This window comes from Nannospalax galili, unplaced genomic scaffold, assembly GCF_000622305.1.
Source record: "Nannospalax galili isolate Female #2095 unplaced genomic scaffold, S.galili_v1.0 scaffold639, whole genome shotgun sequence".
NCBI lineage: Eukaryota > Metazoa > Chordata > Mammalia > Rodentia > Spalacidae > Nannospalax > Nannospalax galili.
The window spans coordinates 3,430,512-3,451,941 of NW_008344644.1; the positions used below are offsets into that span (position 1 = coordinate 3,430,512).

At 35.0% G+C, this 21,430-nt stretch overlaps 1 protein-coding gene across 1 annotated transcript in view; it reads left to right on the forward strand.

Moving 5' to 3' along the window:
- The window catches only part of Pclo (piccolo presynaptic cytomatrix protein), a 440,245-nt gene that overhangs the window by 306,522 nt on the left and 112,293 nt on the right, over positions 1 to 21,430 (forward strand).

Below are 21,430 nucleotides of genomic sequence, written 5' to 3' on the forward strand. Positions count from 1 at the left end.
TTTAAATTAGACTGTTATTGATACAATATTTAATTAATTAAAAATGATTCACTGTCATCTTATATGAAATGTTTTGGAACCTACCCACAAAAGCTATTTTATTACTTATTTTGATAAAAATAATTATTATAGAATTAACACAAACTGGAGACAGTATGGCTTCATCGCAGTGTGTGCTTAAGCCAATGACATAACTTAATGAAACAAATTCTGAGTACATCCCTTCCCAGCTTCAAATTCAGACACTTTTTATTGAGTGCTTCAGTTGGTCATGGTGGAGTTTTTATAGTGTGGAAAGAGGTAAATGCTAAAAATTCTTGCCTTTTTTGCATGTTTGACCATTTTCTTGTTTTTAGAATACTAGCTTCCAAGTACAGCAACAAATATATAACCCAAAATATTATTGAAGATATTTTAATGGAATTCGATAGATAGGAAAAGTTGGAAGAGCTAGACAGACAGCTGAAGAAGAAAAGGACTATATCAATCAAGGAAGGATTATTATGAAAAAATACTGACGCTGCATGAATTTTTGTTATAATAACACCTTTCATGGACATTATTCTTTGCTGTTGATGTAAGGTAGTAAAGATAAACCGAGACCCATTTTTAAAGAAGTTCGGAGTGACAGAATCATATGAGGTATATACTGGAAGGAAATAAAACATTGGATTTTTACATTTTTTTTTAAAATTACACTTGTTTGTTTATTGTATGTGTGTATGGTGGAGAAGGGAGGCACATGCCACATGGCACATGTATTGGGGTCAGAGGACAACTTGTGGGAGTTAGCTCTTTCCTTTCACCATGTGGCTCCCACTGATTAAACTCAGGTCATTGGACTTGGCAACCAGCACCTTAACCTTCTGAGCATCTCACAAGTCTCACAAATTCTCAATTTTCATTTTGAAAAGAAAATTGTTTGTAGATGAAATTTTAGAAACTTGTTTAAACTATCATAACTCCATAGAAATAAACAAATGCTTATTGGGATGATTTTAAAGGTAGCATCGATGAAGAACATTATGATAAACTGGCACTCTTGGCACTTGGTCAACTCTTCAGCCTTTTTCAGGTCAGAAGTTTAATTTGAAAATAGACATAATTCAAACTCATTAAAGCAAAAATATTGAAGTCTTAAATTACATCTATGATTTCTTTCAAGTTTATTACTGCAGCTAAGGCCCTTTCATCTTCTTTTGGATTTAGTGGTTTTCAACCTCACTTATTTATTTAGGTGAGGAATCATCTTAAGATATGTACTTATGATAGATTATATTTATTAACTGTTGTATTTATTCTCTAAAAGTTTTGTCACTATTCTTGTGTTTCTGTGAGCATGGATCCTCTGACTGAATTTTTTTTTTGTTTAAACCACATTCATAACTTGTTATATATCATGATTTTTTATTTAATCTTAGCTCATAGGTCTTTAATAAATATTTGGTTATATTTTTGTTAGATTTATGATGCTTTTATTATATATATGCACATATATGTACACACACACGTCTTTTTGAGACAGAGTTTCCCTGTAGCCTCAGTTGAATTGGAACTCACTATGCAGACCAGTCTAGCCTCCATCTCACAAAGATCCACTTGTCTCTGCCTGCCAAGTGCTGGGATTAAAGGCATGCACCACTATGCCTGGCTTACTGTTGATATTTAAATAATGTTTTAGCATTAAACAATCTGAAGGATGAATTTAATATCGATGTATCATATCCTTTCTTCTAGCCATAAAACTATGTCTTCATTATATACCACTACCATAGAATAATAAAAATATTCATTTTAAGCCACCAAAATCAATTACATAGAGGCACCCATTCACATGGGAACCACATATATTCACCCTGTTTACAACATCATGGGTTCTAGTACACCATGGTGTGTGTGTGTGTGTGAGTGTGTGTGTGTGTGTATATGAGTGTTTTCTCTATAATTACATGCTTAATTTGAACATGGTATTTTGAGTACTTCAGCATCAACTCCTCATAGATTAGACTAAGACTTCAAAAGCACTAGAGTGGTTTATGTACAACCTTGATTTTTAATGCCTTATGTGAAACATAACTATAATGATACTAAGTGTATACCACCAGTGATTTTGTTTTATTTTAACACTAAAACTATTTTGTTAATCATTATTCAAACATATTTTTGGAGGCAGTAAGGGTGATTTTTTTTCACAGTTTTAATTTGATTCTTTCCTAAAAGAAATAACTTATGTATGAAAAGATGAATTAATAGGTAGTTGATGTCTTGTTTTGATATGTGCTTAGTTTATATAATTAAATTTCTGTTTAATGAACTCAAAGTAAGTTTAAGAATTAATGATCTCTTCTAGATTGTTGCTTTCTTTATTTTTGAATATCAAAGTATATGATTTTGTAGAGTTGATATTGTGATTCAGATGCCACATAAGTGGCAATTTGCTTGGTCGTGTACAATTTCGAAGCTCTTATTCAGGAAAGTTTTACTACTCTTAACGATTTCCGTGTCTGTTCCCCTCTTTTGTGAAAGCTTTTTCAGATTCATCAAGGTTTGATGTTCAATAAGTTACAACATACTCGGCGATATTGGCTCTGATAGTGTTGACTTTTGGGAATGCAAAACTAGTTCCAGATTCCTTCTAGTTGTTTTCTTTTTGTTTGTATATTAACAGCCTATAGACTAATGATGTAGACGTTCTGATTCTTGTAAATTAATGCAAATTTGAATGAAATTTCTGTTTTTCAAATAGCAAAAGAACTCCCAATATGCTTTTTAAGTTAATGCTGTGGCTATTTGTTTTTATTGTTGTTGTTTTGTTTTGTTCATTGTTTGTTTTTTCTATATTTTATTTATTATTTTTACTCCATGTGTATGTGTGCATCCATGTCATGCAGTGCTCATGGAGGTCAGAAGACAGCACTAGATTCCTCTGGAACTAGAGTTACAAACTGCTGCTAGCCATCATGTGGGTGCCTGAAATTGAACCCAGGCCTCTGTAAGAGCAGCCAGTACTCTTAACTACTGAGCCATCTCTCTAGCCCCAGAGGGTTTGGGGGGGCGTTCTTTTTTTAATGTGTGTGAATGTTTGCCTACATGTATGTATATGCATCACATGTGTGCCTGGTACCTGCAGAAACCAGAAGAGAGAACTGGATCCCCTGGAACTGGAGTTATAGACAGTTGTTGTCATGTAGGTGCTGGGAACTGAACTCGCGTCCTCTGTGAGAACAACCAACTCTTTGGGGCTGGAGAGATAGTTCAGCTGTTAGAGACTGGCTACTCTTGCAGAGGATCAAAGTTCAGCACCTATTAGAAAATGTTAGATCAGGATTGACCAGGTTGAGGTGAAATCGAAAGAGAAATGAGACCAACATTGACAGGAACAGATTTGTTCTTTATTAGAACAATAATGGGCAACAAATTCTCTGCAAGATTGAAACTGTGCATTGAGGAACAGTTGTTATAAAGTTTCTAAATGGGTTGAAAGGGGAAACAGAGGGTATTTTTCTGCAGTTCTGTTTCTTTATGGTCTGAAGGTTTGGGACATTAAGTGCTGGTATATATATATATTTCTCTCTCTCTCTCTCTCTCTCTCTCTCTCTCTCTCTCTCTCTCTCTCTTACATCTTTGGTCTTTTTGAGACAGGGTCTCCATATGGCCCCTGCTGGCCTGAATACCAGTTTTTGGATTGGGGCTGTCCCCACTTATCTTGGGTCTATGGCTTTCTCAAGCTGGCTTAGGGCCTTCCAAGTTGAGACATTTATCCTTCAGCTCCCAGCATCCACATGGCAATTCACAACCCTTTATAACTTCAGTTCCAAGGGTTTTGAGCCCTCTTCTGGCCTCTGCAGGTACTGCATGTGCATGGTATACATGGCTACATGCAGGTAAAAATCATACACATAAGATAAAAATAAATTTTAAACACTTTGATATAATCTTTTTCTTGAAATCCCTTATGAACAAGATAGCCATGTTGCTTAATACTGGAAGAGAATGCTATGTTTCAGAATGTTGTGAATTAGCTGAAATTGTAATTGTAAAAATTTTAGACGGTGCACAATAAGCTGGTTTTGAAATATTCCTAGCATTAGCTTCTGTGCAGTCTTCCATTAATCAAAATATCCAGAATCCACCTATTAGTTTGCATCAATTTACAATGATCTTAAAAAACTTAGCATATTGAGGCTAATCTAATCCACATAAGAGTTTTAGACCAGCTGTGTCTCCAAGAGACCCTGTCTGAAAATAAATAAATAAATAAATAAATAACCTTAGAAAATCAGATACTCAAAAGATCTGAATCTCCCAAATTCTTAAAATCTATTTCTCAATTACTTTTAGAAAACATTCTTGGACAAATACTGAGCAGAGACTTACCTGACAGTTATTAGTTATTTAACTGCATATAAATAAGCCTTTCTGAGGATTTAACTACAAATCTAATTAGATTTCTAAATTGCTATTCTTACTATTTGCTTTAGGATTAAAATTCTAACAATTTTCAGCCCTGCCCTGTTGAGGTGTGTAATGTTAACCAAGGTTGGAGATTTAAATGGTGTATATTTTTTCCCTAATTTAATTTGTGCTATTGCTGTTTCTCTTTAAATACTTTGATCCTTATTGAAATGGATTAGAATGTGTCAGTGATGTTTATTTACTACTTATCACTTTTATTTTGAATCTTCATCCTTAGATCAATGGTTATAAATCTTATCATGTCACATCATATCAATACCAAGCTTAATGCAATCAGCACCTTTATAGGCTCAAAAGCTATTTTATTTGTGGAAATCTATTCAATAACCTTACAATTTTAGAAAATTTTGAATTCATAGCATATTTATTCTTGGAAAGTAACAATTTTTCTATTCTCAAATTGATGTTTCATTCCTTTCCAAATTTTTGACATCCATAATATATTTGTCCATATCCTAAGATAAGCACAGATTTTATTTATTAGATCATATTGCAGTTGTTTTTTTTCCTGCATATTCAGTGGCTAACATGAAACAAGAGTTAAATGAAACCTAATGAAATAAGGGTTAAAGCAGTATCTGAAAAGTGATAAAAATTCAGTTTTAATTATAAGTTGGATATATAAATGTGACTCCTTGCAGGGCTAAGTGAAACAAATAAAATAATACATGTAATATATGCTACCATCTTTAAGAACTATGGAATTTATTGTATACCAATATATCGTAGTAAAACTTTTTATTATCTTTTCAGAAAATATCTAGCAAATTGGAACTATAGTGCCTCTGGGCATACATTCTCACAATTGAGCTTAGCTGCTCATAAATTCACATAAATGGATTCTGGGTTTGTTTGTTTGTTGTTGTTTTCTGGGGTTTATTATGCATTTACATTCAGATGTCTGTGTGCAGTGAGGAACTGATTCTTTATCTGGAGAATGCAACACTGTCTTTTCCTGCAGCGACTGAGTATACTGAGATTTTCCTCTGCCAGTTCTTCTCCCCAGGAGAAGCTTCAAAACACTCTGCTTACTCAGTGCTTGAGAGAGGGTGAAGGGCACACAGAGAGAAGGTTTAAATTTGAAGTTAAAATCTCAACTCAAAGTAGTAGAATACTTTCAGGAGTGGTTTGCTGCTCACAGGCCTGTTTCTGACTCATTTGCATTTCAGTGGTGAGGCTGCTCTGCTCGCAATCTCATAAATTCTTGCTGGAACTACTCGGTGGCTGTATTACTCTTTACACAGTAACCACAGAAAGGTAGAATTTGATGTACATTAAAAGTGTACAGAAAAGCAAACTTTAGATAATATAGAATGACACCATTTCCATACCTACATTTTCTTTTATTTGGGGTGAGAGTTAAGATAAACTTTGTGTATGTGTATAATTAGAAACAGAAACTCATTGCTCATAATCATTAAGGCTGTGGAGGAATGGCAATACAATCATTTACTCATCCTGCACTTCCCACCGGGGATCTGTTCTGCACTCCTCCATAGCAAGGTCTTGGATGCTCACATTTCTTACATAAAAATGTCATAGTATTTGCTATAATCTATATACATCCTTCAATATGCTAAATCATATCATGATTACTTATATTACCTAATGCAATTTGTAAGTACCATGAAATAGTTGCTACATTATGTTGCTTAGGAATGAGTGACCATTAAAAAGTCTGCATATGTTGATCATAGATACAATTAAAATTCCTGTGAAGCTGAAGTCTAAAACCAGGTCATCATTAAAACAATTCAAAAGTGGCTATGGTGCTCATTAGAAAATTCTCTTTACAGGGTTTACAAAGCAAATTCCTTTGTTCCCATCTCTCCTATTACAAAGGTCCGTTCAACATCTCATTCTGTGATTTCTTCTTTGATTAGAGCCACCATATTGTTTGCCCTTACTGCTTTCTAATTAAAAAAAAAAAAAAAGTATCTTAACCAGTTAAAGCCTCATATATTCACCTCTCCTCTACAAATGATACATAATGACCTATTATATACTAGCAAACTTAATTTTAGCATTCTGTTTTTGCTTGCCTTTCTTGATAATGTTATATTGTATCAAGAGACATATGTTTCATGTTGCTTGTTCACAAAATTTCTATGACCGATAGCTTATTATAAGTGCTTTTGCTACTACTTCTTTTTAGTCACACAAAGTTTTTGAAATTTATTCAGGCCAAAGACATATTTCCATTTATTTTATGTATTTGAGAGAATTCTGTTATTAAAACACTAGGTTCAGTTCAATTATTGTATGTCCTTTCTAAAGTTAAATTTAAATTTTCCCTTGCATTTTAGGTCATTTATAGATTTTATTATTTAAATAATACTGTAATTAATGTTTTAATGTGATTCTCTGGATGTGTGGAGGAATTTCATCTACATATAGGTTAAGTTTCTGGATTGTAATGACTATCTGACTTGTTAAATGATGTAGGAAATTTTTGTTTGACTTTTTCAACTTAAGTAATATTCTCCAATTTTTTCTCCAAATTGTTGGACTCTTATACATTGATTAATGGAAAACTGTTGTTTTTGATTCATTATTGTCTTTGTTCTTATTTCTCTATATATCCATTTTCAACACTAATGTCCAATGGTATCACACTATTATTGCCTTCATTTATTTTCCCTTTAATAAAATTGGATATGATCATATTTTAGCACTCATTAGCTTTTCATGTTTATACAACCATAATTTGTTCTTTGTGAAATGGCATTTATTACTATGCCAACATCATAATCATGAAACAAATAGACTGACTCAAGCTTAGCTTTTAAGAGTGGACCTGAACGCAGAGGACACTTCTATCCATCGCTGTCTATTAGAACTCTCTGGCTTCCAGAACTCTATTGATGGATCCCTCTTGTCCCCTCAACCTGTGCAGATGGAGCTGTGTCCTCACCGTGTGCCAATGGAACTGTCCCTGGAACCCTGTTTCTCCCACTGGGTATCAGGCCACACCAATAATTTATTCAAAATGTTTTCTACAACTTTGTTTGGGAAGAACAAGTTCAAGTTCAGTTCCACCCCTAATCTTCACAGACTATCTGGTCTTTGCATCCCTAGTTCACATTAATCCAATGTCAAGCAAGCTTTTCCAATCTGCACTATGGTCAATGGATGGGTGCCCAGCTTACACTGCTTTGATGTGTTAAGTCTCAAGCATACCAACATCCATGCATTATCTTTCTCTGCAGAGTACTAAACTGAGGTTGCCAAAGAGATGCCCTGGTCATCAGTAAAAAAAGCATGGTTTGCTGGAGTTAATTAAAAGTCATTAGTCTAGATTATATACATTAATGAAAGTCATTCCCACAGAACTTAAGCTTATTCCTTAATCAAATTGTTAGTGTATTGCTTATGGATTCTTAGGAAAATACTGATCTAGTCTGTATATTAATATGTGGCCAAAAAATACCTGTTCTCATTTAGTTTTTTTTCTACTAAATTTGGAAATGTTTTACATTATTGAAAAATATTTCTATGCTCGAAAGTCTTAAAAATATTATTCTATTTTTGTCTAAATTTGTAAGCCATGAGTTTCATAAAGTCTTCGTAGTCATAAATTTGAGTTTTTCTGTTTATCTGTGGTCTAAGTCAGAACTTTTTAATCATAGTTTTGTTTTCTTCCTCAATATGGATAATCAATTTCTAATTTTCTACTCTTAGAATAATGTATTATTGCTCTGACTGATCTACAGTACTTAATCTCATATACTGATTTTTTTCATATACTTATATAGTCTTTTCTGATTTCTGCGCTCTAAGATATTGGCCTATGTGTCTATTCCTACAACAAAACAGTATTAACCATGATAACATTATATTTAATCCTAATATGGTAGAAAGATCCACCACATTACTGTTCTTTGAAATCCTCTTGAAACAGTTCTCATCCCTTTTTATGTAAATTCTAGAGTCATCTTGTTAATTTTTATGACAATATCTAATGAAATCTGATGACTACTCTGTGTCAAAAAAACATAATAACCAAGAAATGATACATTATTGGCATGGTGCTTTTAAAATTTCACCAATTTTCATAAGAGAACACTGAATCATTTAACTAAAAAAATTCTCTTAACTCATAAACCAAAAACAATTGTTTGTATGTTTTTGTTAGGTGATCTGGCTGAAAACTATTTAGAAAATTCTTTCAATGAAAATATTTACCTGTATTATTATAATGAATAATTTTTTAGAAAGTCATTTGAGACTATGATAAGAATATGTATTAGAATATGAATGTACCTTCAAAAACATTCATAATGAATCAGTGGGAACACAGTATAGGGGATGAAAAAGTTAAAGCCAATATTTACCAGTGTTTTTTTATAGACTCAGGCAAAGGTATATGGCAAGTTAGCATCTTCCAAACAGCTAGATCACAAAGAAATGAGGAAACATTCACTGTTCATAATTCATTCTATAAGGAAGTGGGTCTAATCTATCCTGATTCATAGATGCTTTAAAATTTTTAGCTTTTGTTTAAGTGTAGGTGATTGACAGTAATTTTACCTTATATCTCTTACACATAATGATAAACTGACAATTTCTGGACTGAAAATCCTATTTAATTTATTGAGACTCGGAGCCTGGAGTGAAACAGTAGTTGTTTTGGCAGTAGTGATTTTGATTTGTGATCCTGGCATCTGGAAGTCTCTGCCCTGACCAGTCTTTGGTAGAAGAGCCAATTCCATTGATGTTAGTAGAGAACACACTCCTGTTTAACTAGGAGAGAATGTTCCCAGGCAAGAAGGTCTCTATTGCTGCTTATGCATTTTTGGCATATGTTACAGATGGCATGGCAGTGATCAAGTTTGGAGATCAAGAATCAGCACACAGATGAGTGAGCTTCCTTGTTCTTGTTCCAGGGGGATCACCAGGTATGGATTGGTCATTAGCATGAGAATTCTCCAACTTCCCTGAAGCTAGCATGTTAGGTACGTGTGACACAAGATTACAGTTCAGGCTCATACAGAGTTTCTAGTAAATATTTAGAAACTCTCTTCTGGAAAGAAAAAGATGTCTTACTGGTACCTAGACTGGTAGGTTGTAATATGATTTTAGGCTACGCTGATATCACACTTATCACATCAAGATGCTATTGGTTAGCTACATTGCCATGTCAAAGCAAGGTATTTTTCTTCTTTATTTTGATATTTGTCAGAAAGGAATTATGTTTGAATTATAATATCACTGATAAGGACATCAAAAAGGATTTTTTTAAACATAGTACGATACTCCAAACCTAATTTTCTTTAACAAGAAAGGTAACATAGCTTAAAACACTGGTGTGTATTCAGGTGATGTTACTTCTTGATTCAGATTTGTATATAAGGGCTGGAGAGATGTCTCCATAGTTAAAAGCACTTGCTACCCCTCCAGAGGACATAAGTTCAGTTCCCAATACCCATGTAGGGTAGCTGACAACTTCCTGTGACTTCAGCCTCATGGTGTCTGACACCTTTTTATGGGTTCTCAAGGAATCCTCACACGCGTGGCATTCACTCTGTTGAAACAAAAGCATAACTCTCACTTCACAGGGGATAAGACATAGTTTATTCTGGAGCCAGATATGAGTGACCATATCCTGGGAACACAGATTCAGGGTATCTCGAATTACATGTTGTAATGTGGCAACAGTTTTATGAAGTTTTTTAAAAACAACCAATAAAAGCCATAAATCAAGACACTTTTCAAATACATTGGTAGAGACATTATGTAGGCAGATATGGCAAAAGAAATCTCTGCTTTAGGCTCAGATGCTTTCTGATGACATTCAGCCTTTCAGTTTGTGGAAGCTGGTGGTCTACTATGTTAATATGTTCCAAAAGGTTTTTATCTGTGATTAATACGATGTTAAGTCAGAAACACAGGTGGGCAAGGAATGGTTATTTAGAGGTTAAACATGGCCCGAGATAAACGGTAACTAGGCTCTGGGTCTGCAACACCCCTAAACGCTCTACAATCACTGAAGTGCTAATCAGGTGACCAGTCTTATAAAAAGTTCAGTTTCAAGATGCAGGTGTTTCTTGGAACTTTAATTCACAACCCACACAGACACCCGTACACGTAAATAAAAATAAAAACTTTTTTTTTTAAAAAAGAATTGCTTCTGTAGTTAGCTTCCAGATTTTTCCAACGAATATGCAACGAAGAGGTTTCATTTTTTTATGTACTAAGAGCAGATATATTTGGAAATGATGCTAATTTCTCTTCAAATTTTTAAAAAATAATTTATTATTTTTATTTTATGTGTATGAGTGTATTGCCTGAATGTAGGTAGGAATATCTGTGTCGTGCAAAGTCCACAGAGTCAGAAGAGGTCGTCATATTTACCTTGAACTGGAGTTACAGACAGTTGTTAGCCACCATGTGGGTGCTGGGAATTGAATACAGGTCCTCTGCAAGAGAAGCCAGTACTCTTGTCCACTGAGCTTTCTCTCCAGCCCCTTTAAATTCTTTTTTAATTTTATTTTTTGTGAATTTCATACATATATTTTGATCATATATAGATCCCCTTCTATATCTGCACCCCTTTTGTAACCCCCCACCAAATTATTTCTGTACACACACACACACGATATACATGTATGTATAAATTTGCTTATAGAATCAGGTTTGTGTCCCCAAATACCCTTCATTCTCCTTAAGATTCATAGCAGATCTTTAACCAGCCAATACATTAGTATTTAAAATAATATAGATGAACATATTTTCAAGACTAGTACTTGCTATCTGGATATTTAACTTTCAGTACTGAGTGTTCTCAGGTGGGAAACTGGCATGATAATAATAGTCTTTACAAAATTTCTTACCATATTTAGGCAAAAAATATACTTTGTACTTTGGAGATCTTTGGATATTTGCTATATTAATTTTAAATCCTATGTCCCCATATATGTATATGTTTAGATGATTTGCCTTGCTCAGGTTTAAACTCTAAATTAAATCAATATGTAATATTCCTCATAGAAAAAACAATCATTAAACTTGGAATCACAAAAGTGAATTAAAACCATCTTCATAACTTCATACAAGTTATTAAATTCTCTATGTCTTTTAAAACTCTTATCTGCCGGGTGTGGTGGTTCACGCCTTTAATCCCAGCACTTGGGAGGCAGAGGCAAGTGGATCTCTGTGAGTTCAAGACCAGCCTGGCCTGCATAGTGAGTTCCAGGACAGCTGGGGCTACAGGGAGACCCTGTCTTCAAAGGACCAAAAAAAAAAAAAAAAAAAAAAAAAACCTTATCTGTATAATTAACAAGCTTTGCCACCTAATTCCCAAGATTTAGTAAGTATTAAAGGAACTGATGCCTCTGTAAATCTATATAATAGATTATCATATGCTAAGTTGTTAAGAATAGGGGTAATTTTTTTGGATGACAGTTAATCATAAAGGTCAGACTTCTGTAAGAGCATCTATAACTTGTTAGAAGTATCTGATATAATAAATATGTCATTTTAAATATTGTATCAGCATAAATGAAATGATATAACACATGAAGGATTTAAGGAATTTGTGATATATGACTTCATAACTGTCAAACCATAGTTTTGAATAATCTTTCTTAGTCTTCACAATGTTTCTTCTTATCAACATTATGACAGTCATAAACATGGTACTCTGCAGAAAACCTATGGACATACATAAAATACAGATATCTGTTCATACACCTTTCTCAATTCCTGAGTCAATAGAAACATATCTTGTACATTAACAGAGCCATAAGAATCAGATGAATCAATCTCTGGATCAATCTTTCTTAACGCTGACCTTCAACAAATCATAAAATCTCCTTGGGTCTTTAGCATTAAATCTGAGGGACTAATACACTCTTCACATGCTGAAGGGTGTGTGGGACTGTTTAGTACCAACTTGGAAATAGGAGATGAAGACAGAGTAGATCGCAATAATATGCAACAACCAGCTGAGTATGTTACATAGGATAGAGATACAATAACTGGAGTTAAGACTGACAGGAGTCACAAGGAGGAAGTGCGCTCAGAAGCAATAAATAAGCAAACTTAAGTCTCGGGGCACCTCTCTCCCATATGGACCCCTTTTCAAGACTGCAGCAGCAGCTTAGAGATTGACAGCATTTGTATGAGATTTGTGGCATTTGTCAGCATTTTAACATTTATAATTTATGGTTTTTATACTATTCACCTGTACCTATTTTTTTATCCATCAGTTTAGTTTTTTCCATAAAACTATACAAATTTCAGATCTTACAAAAACCTTGAATGAAATGTTTCTCCCTGGGGGGAGGTTGTTGATTTACTTACTACAAAATTTTAAGAATAAACTGATGTGTAGTTGTGAGGTCCTGAGAATGTGGCTGGAAGTGATAAACAGGAAGTCCAGAGAGATGTTCGTTAAGGAGGAATTTGGCATATGAGGAATATTGGAAGGAGTGAAGAATGCAGGTGTTCAAAACACATGTAGCAGTTACTACCCTGGACTGATATATCAAGATTGAAGTAGAATGATAGGTTTCCTCCTTGTTTTCTGCGTGCCTCCAGCCTACAATGCAGTGGATGCAACATTTCTATTAAGGAAAGTTCAATGACAAATAACATCATAAAATAAGATTGAGAAATTATGAGAAAGATACTTTAAGGAAAGAAAATACTTTTCCTTTCACCAATGATTTTCATTTTTTTATTGTGATATTTAGTATCCTTTATGTCACTGAAAGAAATAAAAAAAACATAGATGCAGAAGACATTCATCAATTCTGTATGCATGAAAGCCAGATCATGACCAACCAGAGGCTGAGCTAAGCATTCAGCACATAAGCCTGGAGAGGACACTTCATATTTATAACAAAGAGGAACAAGTGACCCAGCTTTTTCTTTACTATAAATAGAAAGTCAAAGACCCTGAGCAAGAATATGTCTAGGATATGCCATAAAATAGCAAGACCCCAAGGGGTCACTGTGGATAAGACTGATTGACCACATAATAGAAATGTGTATTTGTTACTTTTTCATTGCTTTTGTCTCAGTAAGACAGAAGACAGCCAAGAGCCACATTTTTCAGTGTTGGTAAAGTAATGTCACTATGAATACTTCATTTATTATACCTGACAAAGCAATTTAAGGGATAAAGGGTTTGTTTTGGCTTGTGGTTTTAGGGGATACAGTCCATAAAGGCAGAGGGAGTAGAGCAGTGCTTGAGGAAGCTTGTTACATTCAGGAAGCACACAAGAATGAATGCTGGTCTCTGGTCATCTTCTTATTTTCCTCTTTCTATTCAGTATGTGAACTCAGTCCATGGGATAGTACTGCCCACATTCATGGTGGCCTTCTCCCTCACTTAATCCTCTCTGGAAATAACCTCAAAGACACACTCAAAGGTGTGCCTCATTTCTTAATCCAATCCAAATGAGTAGCAAAATTAACCATCACAAAAATATAACAAGATTTTCTTTTAGAAAAGTAACAGTTTATTCTTATAGGCCATACTAATATGAGATGAAAAGTCATGGACAACATAATCTAATAATATTTACATAAAATCCTCACATTGATGTTTTAAGAATTGCTTAAAAGAGGTAAGAAGTAAAAGCAAGAGAAGTAGTTATGACAAATAACCAAGGCAGGAGATGGACCATAGCTATTCATAACATAGTGGGAATAGAAATGGCAAGAAAGGGTTATTATATTGTAAATAATATATGTTAAATTTCATCTCAATGGAAATAACGTGAACATGGCCAGTCTTTTGTTTCTATACATAGTTTTCACAGGTCCAAAGTTACTCCAATGTTGTCAATACTTAAATCTGTAACCAATATAACAAACCTACAGAGTATTTGGCTTCCAAGTATTATTACATCTTGTTTTCAATTAACAAAAGAATTACATGTTCTTTTGTAGGAATCATACATCTTAAATATTTATGTGCTTCTCCATGTGACAGTTCAATATTTGTTATTCCCATGAATAATAAATCATATCTCAGTAAGACAAAAGATGGCTAAGAGCCACATTTTTCAGTGTTAATAAAATAAAGTCACCATATAGTACTTTCTTTATGAAATTTATGCCTCTGTCAATGTCACCTAAAATATGTAAGGAGAGCAAAAATGAATAAAATTTCTGGAAATAGTTCATAATGCTCAGAGTTTCCATTTATATTAACTGTGACAAATTGACTTGTATACTATATTGATTTGAAGAAATTACTCTCAACCATCCCATTTATTCATCATCACAGCATTTTCTGAAATTTTCGTTTGATATAAAACTGTAAAATCAGTTACTTGTTTTAAAATCCTACCTATTTAAATGGTCTCCCAGGTTCCAGTCTGTGAGAGATTTTGTTCATTCATTCAGTAAACATATGCTGTAGCTGTAGAAATTCACAGATCAGCAGTGGAGATAATTACATCAGTGCAACCAAGTATACAACAGAACTGTGTACAAGACAAAAAAAGCATGAGCAAGACAGAGGCCAGTCTGCTAGGTTAGAAGCACATGCCCTATCCAACTGACAGAATATTATTAAAATGGTGTTTAGATTATTGCAAAGTTTTCCTGTTTTGTCTTAATATTTATCAAATGTATTGCTACCTACAAGTTTCTTTTTTTTCAATATGTACTATCCATTTGAACTCATTTTCATGTATCTTCACCCCCCACCCCCTAATGACAGCTTCACATTCATCAGCCTCACTCTGCCCCTGGATCTCCTACCTCCTTAATTCTGTGATTATTTGCTTGTAACACTTCTTGCTCCTACCATAACTAATTGATCATAGCATCTTATTGGCCTATATTGACTAAATGTGGATTTCATATACTTATTGTAAAATCTAAGATATTGATACAGGGGAGAAACAGCATCACTAGAGGGTCCTTAGTCTCATTTATAAAAGAATTTAAGAATGGGCTCAAATGGAAACTTTATGACAATTTTATTAAAATTTAAGGAACAATCGTCAGGGCAAGAAAGCTGTAAATCTTAGTAACTGCCTTGAGACAGGTAATGGAGGCAAGAAATTAAAAAAACCTATGAAGCCAGGCTAGTTTAGAGCCTGCACGGAGGTCAGACACATGGTGGACTAACAACCACATGGCAGAGGAAAAGAAACTTTAGAGAAACAGAAAAGAGACCCAAAACCTTGGGGTAGCCCAATGCATTAAGGAACACATTGTTAGAAAAGAAGCATTAAGAAGAAAAGGAGAGATTATGCTTTTCTGAAGAATTCAGAAAAATGGGAAAAACTTTGAGAACCACATGTCTGCCTGAGACTTGATCCATAAAACCTGCACTAAGAAACAGGGATTGATCTATAAAAGCTGCACTAAGAGACAGGGATTCCTGGCAGGAAAAGCTCACCATTTCATTAATGTACTATGAATTCTGTCCATGTCTTTATCATGACTTAAGGTGAACCCACCTTCCTAGGGGTGATCGCATGTCCAGGTAATTAACCTGCAAAAACTGGGAAGTTGAATCTTCATTCAGACAGACTGGAGACTTTAGTCTCTTGGTTAGCCTTCTCCCATGGGGCTTTTTGCTACCTTAACAATGTTGACTATGAAACTAGTCAAAATTCTATGAGCTATATTGTATAACTTAAAGGTAAAGAAGGCTTGGGGAGACAATATTGCTGAACTTACCTAACAACTCGGGTGATCTGACTGAACTAAATTTTTTTTCAACTGTAAAAATAGTCGTGTGTGTGTTACTTTCCTGTTGCTGTGATAAAACAGCATGATCAAGGCAACTTAGAGAAGGAAGAGTTTATTTGGGTTGATGGTTCCAGAGGGGAGTCCATGATGGCTGGCAGCAAGGAGCAAGCATGAAGGCAGGAGCCAAAATCTCAGTGATAACATTTCAACCACAAACCAGAAGCAGAGTGACAGAACTGGGAGTGGTGTGAGATGAGCTCTGAAAGCCTGCCCCAGAGGCATGCTTCCTCCATCAGATTCTGTGATTTCCTCCTATAACACCACCAGCTAGGGACCAAGTATACAAATATGTGAGCCTTTCTCATTCAAACAAACATACAATATACTTCTATCCATTTTACCAAGTTGTGAAATGAAGATAAAATGAAAAAAATTATGTAAAATAACTTGGTTGTTTTTTTAGGCTTTGCAGTGATACTCTTTATTAATACCGCAGGTCTGAACACAAGTGAAATAGTTACAATTTTATTCCTTTTAACCAGAAGAAATCTCTATAATCAGATGATATACACATGAAAGTACTCTATAATTCATCTGAAATTATGTTGCCATCCTTTTTACACTTGTAGCTATGTTTGCTTCTGAACTAGGGAAATTATTTCTTGACATGAATTTTAGGGAACTGGAGGGAAAATCAAGTTTGTTCTTCATTAATTATCAGATAGGCTGTCAAAACTATTTTCTTCCCTTGCTTTTTACTCAAAAAATTCAATTATTATAGGCCATCATATACACTATAATATTGATTGATAGCATGGAAATTGAGTTCTTTTTATTAAAAGTGATTGAGAATGTCTGAATGAACTCAAATCATAAAATGGTATTTGTTATTTGTTGAACATTAATCAATCCAAATAGCTTATTTGCTAAGTCTTTTTGATGATGTAAAGAACAGAATACTGAAGTAGCTGAAGCACATCCTATGAAGTAGCTTGACCAGTCTTCTTTAATTCTCTCAGAATAACTTTGATGTCTTTGTGAAATTAATCTCCATGTTGTTTATATCTCCTCCTGTGTCTAATCATGAAAGAAATTTTGCGTCGAAGTTTAACTTCTTAATTTCTGTTCTGATTTGCCTTCAATTGCTGTGACAAAACACTCTAACCAATACCAACTTGGGGAGAATGGGTTTATTTGGCTTACATCTCCCAGATCACAGTTTATCACTAAGGGAGCCCAAGGTAGGAACTCAGGGCAGGAATCTGGAGGCAGCTGAAACACAGGCCATAGAGAATAGCTGCTTACAGGCTTGCTCCCTTGGCCCATGCTTAGCCTACTTTCTTAGACAATACAGGACCCCCTGACCAGGCATAGCACAACTCACAGTGGGCTGAGCCCTCCCACATCACTCAACAATCAAGAAAATGTCCCACAGACATGGCCACAGGCTAGTCCAATGGAGGAAATTTCCCAGTTGAGGCTCCCTCTACCTAGGTGTGTCAAGTTGACAACTAAAGCAAATCCAGCACAATTGACCCCTTGTCAATCTGACACACAAACACATCACTATTAAACCACAGGTTTTCATTTCTTATCCTCAAGGTATGATGTTAATATTAATATCACAACATAAAACATTACAACTTTAAAAATCCAACAGACTTTAAAAGAACTCACTTTAAAAGTTCAAAATATCTTTTAAAAGTCTTTCAGCTGTAGGCTCCTGCAAAATAAAAAACAAATTAAGTACTGTTTTATTTCAGAAAGGAAGAATCAGGCACATGTAAACAAAACCAATGTCCAGCAAAGTAGCTCAAGGCTGGACATTTGGAATTCACTCACAGTCTTCTGGGCTCCCAAGAGCTTGGAAAGCTCCACTTCTCTGGGTCTGCTGTCTACAGCACACAAAGCTTGTCTGGTAGGCTCAGGCCAGCTCCACTCCAGACCTGCTATGGCCCTTGTGGGTCAGCACATGGTTCTGGAACCTCCAGTACTATGAGATGGCTACTGAAACCGAGGCTGCAACTTCACCAATGGGTTCTTCTGGCCTCTCGAGGTACAAAGCCTCAGACTCTCTCCATGACCCCCTGAGTTCCGGGGCTCTTCACTGCATCTCAGGCTGTACTTCCATCAATGTCCTTTCCTGGACTCTCAGAATGCCATGCTTCAGCTTCTCTCTCTGACCCCTTCACGTTTTCAACACCAAAAGCATGCGGTAGACACACATTACTAAGTCCTACTTCCAGCTTGAGATGGAAGCTCTGGTTCCCTCTGGACCACAGCTTCTGTGTGTTGACCCTGAGGAAGTACTTCCCAGAAGATTTCACCACAGTGATGCTGGTCTCTTAATTCATAGCTAATTTTTTTCAGACCCAGCTAACCAACATCAACTGTCCCAGGAAGGCAAAGGTTTCACGTCAAAGATTTTGGTCTTTTCTTAATCACAGCTGCTTCTTCAGCCCCAGTTGACATGAAATTACAGATTCCCGATTCAAAATATCACAAAACAGCCCTGATAATCTTTATTTCCCTTTGAAGCTTACAAGCCAGTCCTTTACACCTCTTTCAGCAGAACTATTCCAAGCTCCACAGCAACAGCTCATTAAGCTCTAAGCACTCAATGGCTTTTCCAGCTTAAAGTTCCAAATGCTTCTACAATCCTCCCAAAAACAACTGGGTCAGGTCTGTCACAGCAATAGTTCACTCTCTGGTACCAATTTCTGTTCTGGTTTGCCTTCAATTTCTGTGACAAAGCACTCTGACCAGTACCGACTTGGGGAGGAAAGGGTTTATTTGACTTACATCTTCTGGGTCACAATTCATCACTGAGGGAGCCCAAGGTAGGAACTCAAGGCAGGAACCTGGAGGCAGGAGCTGAAGCAGAGGCCATAAAGGAGAATTGGCTACTGGCTTGCTCCCTTGACCCATGCTCAACCTGCTTTTATATACAAAACAGGACCACCTGCCCAGGTGTAGCACCACTCACAGCAATCAAGAAAATGTCCCACAGACATGGCCACAGCCTAGTCCAATAGAGGAAAGTCCCTGAACTGAGGCTCCCTCTACCCAGGTGTGTCAAGTTGACCACTAAATCTATTCAGCACACTTTCGATTTCACTATTCAGAATAATCATACAATATTTGGTATGGTTCAGAGAATTATCTACCATAACCATACTTTTGCTTTTGAAGGAAAGGATTTTTTAAGTATATAGCAAGCCAAAGGTTAAAATAATAAATAGAAAGTAGCAGATAGAGAGAAGCAAAATATCATCAAATCAGGTGCTCAAAATAGAAAAGACAAATTGAGAGAGAGCAGACAAAAAGTAATTTCATAAAATCTTAAATCATGGACTTACAAATATCCATGAAAAAATAGGGTGAGGAAATTCCCTTTAAGGCAGTCAGTTGGAGTTCCCAACTGAAAGAGCCCCAGGCAGAACAAAGGAGATAATAGCAAGTCAGATGTTTAACCCGCAGGAGAAGCTGAGACAACCAGTTGGAGTTCCCAGTTCAGTTTTCTCTCCATGGATGAGCCTCCCATGGCTGAACTTCTGGCTTAATCTTTCCCCTGCAGGCACTTTTATATCATGGCACAATCAATAGTCATATCTGATAGAAATGGTTAACCTCCTGTTTTCAATAGCATACTACTTTTACTATTGAGCTGTTTCACCCACCCTCTCACAGCCCATGGCCTAGACAAAGAACCTTGAAGGAACCCTTGGAGCCAAACATGTTTGGATCTGAAATGGGTGTGTGCATAGTAGCTCCATTTCCAGAACCAGCTTCTTAGTGAGGTGAAATAGCACATGACAATTTACAAATGTAATATACATTATATACAGTATCATAAACAACAAATATATTTTAAAACTTCCTCGGAAATTATTTCCACTATATTACTTTCTTAGTTTGATATATGTGTGTATTGTGAAATGAATGTAACAAGCTCATTAGCATGTACCTCACCTTACATGGTCATTTATTTGTTGGTGAGATCACTTAGGATTTAATCTTAGCAAATTTTAAGTACACACCAGAGCATTGCCAACTCCAGTCACCATGAATTCTGGATTCACAAAATTTATTCACCCTCTAACTGAAAATGTCTGGACATTAACCAGCATCTCCTATTTCCCTCATCCTCATTCCCATGCAAATTTCCATTTCACTATCTGCTTTTAAGAGTTCAACTATTTTGGATCCCACATGTGAGATTATACAATAATTGTTTTTTCTATCTAACTTATTTCCCTTAGACTAATGCCCTCAATTTTTATTCATATTTTTTTCATCTTTTTATTTATTTATTTTTTTGCTTCTCAAAATAATATTTTTAATGCATGAAATAAAACATAAAGGGTAATGAAAGACATCATTTTTGAAATACAGTTTTCAAAATCAGTCATTTTGGTATGTAATACATGTAAATGTACTAATGTTATACAAAACACAGCACTCAGATCCAGTATCCAGTTCCAATTACCAGCATTTTACATTAGTGATGAACACAAATGATCCTTAGAGATATTTGCAACTGACATGTAATATAAAACTGATTTCTATTCTCAACAAGGTCATAGCACTGCTAACATTACTATGGGAATTTTTTTTTTTGCTTCATTAAAAATAAAGTTTTAGTTTTTTTTCCAGTTAATTATTTATTTAATAACCACATACTTAAAGAAGTATTTCATTAGAACAGCATTGGCATATTCAATAACAATTTTCTAAGCTAAGATGCATCTTTTGCAAAATTGGCTCTAAATTTTTAGTTTTACAGTTGAATTGTTACAGTTATACAATATTGTACTCAGTATAAACCCTATAAGACATAAAATTAAATGAGATTTTAACCTTTAGGTTTACAGTTGAATTAATACAGTTATACAATATTGCACTCAGTATAAACCCTTTAAAATATAAAAATAAATGAGGTTTTAACCTTTAAAAAGATCTCCATTTCATTATTAAAATACGCAGTTTCACACAAAAACATTCATTTTCAATGCAATTGACATTAAGATGTTTGCACATGCATTTCTAATCTCTATATATCTGATTATTACTAGTGACAGTGGGTCACTTTCTGAGCTCCTTGACATCTGAGCATGGATATAAAGTCAGGTAGATGTCAATGGTAATGTTTTTCACATCTACTAATTATTATTATTCAAATTTTTATGCTTCTTCCTCAAATATAACTCATTTTTTGATTTAGTACTTTTTGTGTGTATTTCATACAGAACATCCCAAACAATCTTATTTATCTATATACCCACATCTCAAG